Source organism: Triticum aestivum, chromosome 3B, assembly GCF_018294505.1.
Source record: "Triticum aestivum cultivar Chinese Spring chromosome 3B, IWGSC CS RefSeq v2.1, whole genome shotgun sequence".
Lineage (NCBI taxonomy): Eukaryota > Viridiplantae > Streptophyta > Magnoliopsida > Poales > Poaceae > Triticum > Triticum aestivum.
The window spans coordinates 103,933,790-103,941,444 of NC_057801.1; the positions used below are offsets into that span (position 1 = coordinate 103,933,790).

Consider the following 7,655-nt stretch of genomic DNA (forward strand, 5'->3'; position numbering starts at 1 on the left):
TTTCGGTATGCGTTGTGAAAACTTTCATTTTTAGCGTCTCATCTTCTCTGGAGAAGCTCAAATCGAACGGATAGAGCAGATGGTCCAACTACAGAACTTCTTCTTTTTCATTACTTCCATGGTCGTGCCCCGTGGCACGGCAGCACCCGTACTATTGAAATGGTTCGTCAGTAGAGATGTTCCCACTGGTGCCTCTTCTTCCAATGGTACTATAATTCCTATTCCTATCCCTTTATTCCCTTTTTTGGTCTATCTACATTTAAGGAAATCCATACGCTCCATGGACAGAGCAAAAAGTGGAGTGTTGGTCAAAGCAAGCCGCCCTATTCTATTACCAGACAAAATGGAGAGAAGCTCATCCGCTAGAAATGCTTTATTTCATTTCGTTCCCGTTCTTCATTTCCTTATTATCGAATCCATGGGGGACTTGTCATATTTAGAATCTTTCTGCGGTCTGCTCTGTTTACAATTCTTTCGTACTCTCTTCTCTTTACCACGCGATAGGTCAGCGAAGCGTGAGCGGGCGCTCCGAAGTAAAGGCCAAACACTTCGGCCTAAGGGGAATGAGCAACAAAATGACAAGATGAGGTGCCCCGGGCACCCCCATATAGAAAGAAGGGTCGAAGGTTTTGGGCCTATAGCTTTCCCCGCCCCCCCCCCTCGTCGAGTGGTGCTTGTTTGGGGGGTGTGCCACCAGAAAGCGGGCTTGAAGCTCTCGCCTTACCAACGAGCCGACTGCTGATGGCTGTTGGTCACGACTACTACAAAAAAGTGAAGATGAATCTTTCTATTTCACATGGAGGAGTGTGCATCTTTATGTTGGGTGTTCTTCTGTCGTGCGACCCAATGGCTTATGTGCGACCTGTGGCCCACGCCTCCTATTCTATTTGTTCAGGGCGGGCGGCGTGAACTCTGATTCGATCCGGGTATTCAATCCCGCCGCTGAGATGCTCAGTTGACTCCTTAACCTTGATAGGAAGATGGCTTATTCCAAAATTCGTGCATAAGCGTAAGGAACTTTGGATGAATTAATGCGAATGGGTGTAAGCCTCGATGCTCGAAAACACCCAGTGCTGACCACACTGAGAGACACGAAAGCGCAGGTAATGCCAGTTGGCGAAGTGGCATTAAGCATCCCTAGCGGTACGCAAAGAGAGGTCGTGATGATATCATCTACGTCCGTACCGCTCCTCGTGGAGTAGATCCCGCATCCAACCAACCCTTTTTTGACCAGGGAACGGGAGAATTCCCACTACCGCTGGCAGGCCAGCCGGGCCGTGAGCGCGGTGGGAACGGGCTTCCCAAAAAGCGAGCCTCGGCCCGGGTCAGCATAGAATGGGGGGGACGGCCCTAATGTTGTGTTGGCCGGGTTGCGGGCGGATAAAAGCGGACGTGGGGACTCGGGTCGGGGCACAACGTAACTAAGAGAGCCATTCCATTTAGGGCGAGACAGAATGGGTGGGCACAAGTGGTCTGGTGTCCGAGCCGATTGGTCAGACGACGACTACTGCACATATTAGATTCTATTAGCCTCCTATCCCGGAATGGACTGGGATGGAATAGAAAGAACGCGAAGCAGCAAGCAAGGGATGAGCGCTTTGTTGCTAAAGCGCATATGTTTTCTTGCTGGGTCGGTTTGTTTTTGGGGGGTGGGGCAATAAGCTTGCTTCTTCACAAGCTTATCCCCGCCCCCTTTCCTGTCCGTCCCGACTGGCAGCAGTTGGGTCTCCCCATCTCTCCTCAACTTCCCTGGTCTTCGGCCCGAGCTGTATGAGGCAGAAACTCGTCCCACGTACGGTTCGGAGGCCGAGCCCCACCCCTGCAATAATGGTGCGGCTTAGGTCAACTAATACGAATAAGATATAGTTCACTCAACGATTGCCCTTGGGTCCCGAACTCCATATGGGGAAGGAACGTTGTTGTTTGCGAGGTCTCGATCATTTACATGGACCCACTTCTCATTCCATTTGTGGGAATTTGATGATCTATAAACCGTCCCCAACGAGCGAAAGGTTCATGTTTGAACATGATGAATCACTTCGTGCTGACTTGTTGCCCATAAACTTTCCTGCCTCATATGAGAATGGAAAACTGGAAGATTTTCTGCATCGGTGGATGAAGAATCACGAACATAAGAATTTCTGGTTTAGCATGTTCCCAGAAAGAAGATACTTTTTTCCATTTGAGAAACGAGGAGCACGACTGAAGTGGCTATACATACAAATCCATTTACGGATCTATATGCTCCGATTGGAACTGGAAGTTCTAGAACTGGCGGCTGGTATACCACCATAATGAAATTGCCTTTTATTTTTAGTATTCGGATAGGATTTCTGTTGGCTTCATCGGGAGGCTCACGTAGTTTGTTACGTCAACTCCAAAAGGATAAGTTGCATTGGAATCGAGAAAGTTTCGTTCATAATTGCATAAAAGGAGTAAAAATAGTGGCTGCGGCGCGTCGAGGGTCAACCTTTGATATCGAATAACCTTTCGAGCCTTCCCCAATGGATCTCTATCCTCCTTTGAAACCAATAGAAGTTCACTGACCATCCCTGTCAAACATAACCCAAGGTAGGATCGAGAGGAGAAGAATAGGACTCTTGCTAGTATCATAACCTCTCGATGGGAGAATGAAACCATTAGATTAGTGGAAAGAAGAAAGAATGGGAAGAAACCAGCCAACTTACCAAGAGGAAGAAATGATGACCACTTTTTGTATTATCTCAAAAGTTTTCATTGGATCTAGAAGTAATCACAACGTCACTTTTCGCCAGAGATTTCATGGTAGTTTTTGGAAACTTCAATTGATTAATGAGGTCAGGAGACTCTATAATTCGAATGATATGTGGAGAGAGCGGGGTGTCTTACCCGAAGAAATCGATACCATGGTGTCGCATATACACGAAGGTTATTCTTCATTTCATCCCAAATTGGTATACAAAACCTATAAATATGGTAGGGGTGGTATGACTTTGCAGGAACATTTCACTCTGGAAAGGCAAGATGAGCTTGGCTATTGTTGTGCCAGGCGCCCACTCATCAATGCTGGTGATTGGCCTTGTATGGCTGCGCCATCTCTTCCAATAGATGTACTACTTTTTAAAGCGTTAGCTAATATCTTAATGCGGGAGTTTCTAGTGATAAGAAACAATCTTCCGTCTAGATTATTTTATTATAATGAAATGTTGGATTACCACCAAAGGTTCTGGGATGGTCAAAGTGGTTTAGAGAAAATAGTCTGTGTGGATTTGAGTCATAGTATCCGGTATGTTTCTATGGAACGTCTATGGAATACCTTAAAGTGTCTACACAATCTGGGTGTGATTTCCCACATCTTAAAGGAATTTCTATCTCTCCCGATATATAATGCTGCCACTAACCTCCAAATTCCTCATTCGAATTGTATACCATTGATAGGTGAATTGAGCGACGTGCTCCTACATCTGTTTTTTCAACATCAATTCGATAGGGAGGTCCTGAGCCGGTATGAAGGTGTTCTTTATACAAGATGGGACACCAATGTCCTTCTAGCTTCAACACGCTATGATTCATATCATCTTGACCGTCCTCAAATTCTGGACATCTTAAGGCACGTAAATCTAAGTGGATTTATTTCCGTGATCGAACGTGGTGGCGGGGGCATGCACGTGAACCATGAGAAATCTCAGATATTCCTCAGTGCAGATGGTGATGTTAGTATCCCTCAACTAAGCGAAGTTGAGACTGACTATGATAGGTAATGATTCCGGGGAATTGGATAGAGTAACCTATTCATAATAATGATGAGTATCCCCGGGGGCATGTCCTACTTTGTGAAGTAAGGTTCCAAGAAAGGGAGAGAAGAGATAGATGGATCTGAACCTGGAATCAAAGGGATCTGCGAAAGGCATTTTGAAGAATCTTACGTCCTTGAGAAAAGTAAAAAGATAGGAAAGGGAAGTAATGTCAAACCTGAAAAAGAATATGGCACGAGAGATTGAATATAGGGAGGAATGAATCGGGCATCAAGTAAACTAAGGCATCAAGGAAAGTAAGACTTGAGGATGGAAGGGAGGAAGGAACCAATAAGCCACCGTCAGTGTACCAGTCATTGGGACAGGTGCTGTGTGTTCGGTCTACCTGCCTTTAGTATGACCCGGATGAAAAGATGCTGACTTTTCTTAAAGGTTAGGCCAAATGATTCTAAGCTTGAGGACCCATTCTATCCGGGCCTAAATGCTGGAGTTTCAGAATTCACTCTACTTCTTACTGACTTTCGCCGAATATATCCTATGTGCTTAACACATTGACGTCGGCGGCTAAGCTTTCTTTCTAATGGTAAGCTGGGGATCTAATAGTCCACTTCACCCTATCAAACTTGACCTCGATATAGGTTGCTTTTTGATGACTAGTTAATAGAATAGACGGTATCTATTATTTTCTACCTCCTCTACCTAGATCTCCTTTTCCTAAGGAGGGAGAGAAGACGGTTCTCCGGGACGGAAGACATCTCTCACTCGTACATATATGGATGGGTTTTCTACCTCAGAAAGGGATGAAACTGAGCAGCAGAGATTGCTAAAATAGCAAAGGGGATCCAGATTATTTCAGAACTCCAACTGAATGATGCTATACTCGAATCTGATTCTGCTGCAGCTTGACAAGGACCTGTGAAAATGCTGATATCTCAAATCCCTATCTTATTAAAATGGGGTAGCTTTACTGAAGTACTGCAAGAAAAGTATGGAAAAAAGCATAGTCGGTACTTCTTAATGCGGTACGTAAGCTGGTTATCCTGACTAACAATCATGCCTTGCTTGGATTTAGGGATTAGGAATTCTTATTGGGAAAGAGATTGGATTGGCATTCAAGTAGGAGTAGATCCTATTGGTCCAAAGTAGGCATTCTTGTATCAATTAAAGTAGCTATCTTCATGAAATAAGCGCTAAGATTCTAGTTCAAAGATAGGAGCATTAAGCTCTAAATCCAGTCAGTCCAGCTGGAAGTTTCACTAACTACTTAGGGAACTAGGGACTAGACCAGAGTTATGATTGGTGTATTCCATTCCTACCATAATTGAGACTTGCCCTCGCTCGCGGGTGATTCCTTATAGCTTGATCCATGTGATGGCTGTTCTCTGCAATGAACCACAACATGTCCATGGACTTCACAGAGAATTGAGTGAATGCACTAAAAACCAAGAAATGACATAGCGAGAACTGAGCAGCTCGAAAAGCTCGGACTTCGTATACAGAAAGTAGAACTAAAAGCAGATGAGTAGAGATTGAATCGAGCATAGAAATAAGAGAGTTTTGCTTAGAACTGTTCGGTTCGTCTTTCTTTACAAGTCAATCTATGCATAATTCTATTTCTTGCAACGCTGAATCCGCTTTTGAAATACAGATCAGGGGGCGGTATTCTTATTCCTTGGCTCGCCACTTATGAAACAAAACTAGATATTTCTTATTATTTTCTTAGGAGCTGAGCTCCGCATGCGGTTCGATTAAGATGCGACAAAACCTTATCCATTAGTCTTGGCGATGCCAGGGATGGAGGGAGTCATCAGTCGCACAAGCTTATTGCTAAAGCCAAGACAGGATATAATAGCTTCTAAGTAATGCCATTGTACCCGCTTTCATCATGCCCAACTCAAAAACCATTTATCCCATACTTCTTCTTTTCTTGTTCCTTCGTATGAATAACAGGAATCCCGGTTCGGATGGTTGACCAACATTATGATTGTGTATGAACTAGGGCTTTGTCTCAACACCTGCTGTCTTTCTTGCCCATCCTTTTGTGGTATCGAAGCTGTTCATTGAGATCCATAGGATCACGTTACAACCCACCAATAGTCGATTCCAGAGCGGAAGGTGAAAAAGATAGGACGGGGACCCTTCGGAAGAAGGTATATGCCCGTAGTATCTAGAAAATATTCATGGTTGCAAGAGCGAGGTTAGTCATCCTCACCATCACCATCAACTACCGGTACTCGCTTTTTCTACAAGCTTGATTTACGAACTCGACCTTTCGCAGGAAGGAAGTTCCGTATACCATCAACGGAGTCAAACCGCTAGAGGGTCACATATATCTAAATACTAGTTCCGATCATACAAGTACTTACTTCCGTGAAGATACGAGAAAGGGGGAGAAGATGCGATTATGTATCATAAATACTAAGGCCAGATAGACCAAAAGGGGCTTTTGGATACGAAGAAGCTTTTCACGTCTTGCTTTGGGTGGTATGCTTCCTCACTGTTGCTATTCTGCCCTTTCCCGGTAGTCAACCACCAACGAACGCAAGGAGATCTGGACCTGCATGTAATGTTTTTTTTGCCAATACTCTAAAGCAGCTTCCTTACATCAACATGGGATTGCAAAAGGGAGGGAATTGAAAAAGGCGACTCCTCCTTAGTAGGAATAGTAGCTGAGGCTGCTTCAACTCATAACGAAGCTATTCCAGCACATAAGTCCGGGATGATCTGAGGTCGCTGGTCTCACATGGAAGAGATACGAGCCTCCGCTGGATAAACACCAGAACTGGTATCGGCTTCTTTTGTTCGTAACGAACAAGCAACAGATTGGGGATTGCCAATAGAAAAAGATACAACCAACCAACAGCTTTTGGAAACCAGGATCACCCCCATTGTAAAGAGAACACAACACCCCTTTCCGTAGGGGCTCGCAAAGGTATTATACTGGATGTGCACAGAGAGCTAATGAAACTCCATTCCTTTTTCTCTATACTCAAGGATCTGCTATAGCTTGCTTTTCCAAGAGTATTGTATTGACCTGATTCCCCAGGAAAGAGTTGATGGCATCTCAACGCAAGAAGGTAGAGAAGAATCCCTAGCGAAGATGTGCCGAGAGCGAGAAAGCCTGTCTTCCCCGAGATTATTTATTCCTCTTATTTCTTATATGAATAACTGAAATCAATCCTCACTTGTATTAACTTCATGAGTGAAGAGATAGAGAAACCCTCAATACCGGCACTGCTCCTATCAAAATCAAATAATTGGATTTGTTTCCCCACTTCCTCCACGGGATTCCTACATCGGATGAGGATTCCTACAACGGTACAACAAATCAATCCATTCAAATCAATGAAACCATTAGGTACGCCCCGGGATCTACTCTATTTTTAGATTTTCTAATGCCGAGATCCGATGCGAAAGCAAAGCGAAGGTTGTTATTCAATAGTTGTTGCCGGTAAAGGAACAGCGGAACGGGTATCTTTAGGAAAGCAATTTGGATTGGTTGAATCGTATTGAGTTCCGGTCTCTTATAGGGTCTTTCTTTGTCCTACTTATAGTATCTTTCCTCCAGCCTATCGAAACTCGTGTTTTTATTAACCAACAACACATGCACTTTGTTAGAACTAAAGAAAAGGTTATTCAATCCACTAGTGCAACTGAAGTGAAGGAATTACCTATTCTGAACCTCCACAAGAAAGAGCTCATAACCACTGCTTGTGAACAGTTCTCCTCAACTGAAGGCGCACTACTTTTACTATTAGTCTAGTCTCTCGAGGGCACTCTTTCGATCTCGAACAAACTTACTTCTCCGGAAGAGAGATATTAAGAAAACCCGATTTCCAGTCCTGTCTTAAGAACCCGACTCCAAAGAAAGAAAAAAGAAAGGACTAAAAGAGAACAACAAAAGAGAGATCACTTTCGACG

General features: G+C 44.1%; 2 pseudogenes; both read left to right on the forward strand.

The window, feature by feature from the left end:
- On the forward strand, positions 1 to 1,029 carry LOC123068876 (cytochrome c biogenesis CcmF C-terminal-like mitochondrial protein; annotated as a pseudogene).
- Positions 1,030 to 1,863: 834 nt separating this feature from the next.
- Positions 1,864 to 2,677, forward strand: LOC123068877 (cytochrome c biogenesis CcmF C-terminal-like mitochondrial protein; annotated as a pseudogene).
- Positions 2,678 to 7,655: the final 4,978 nt, after the last annotated feature.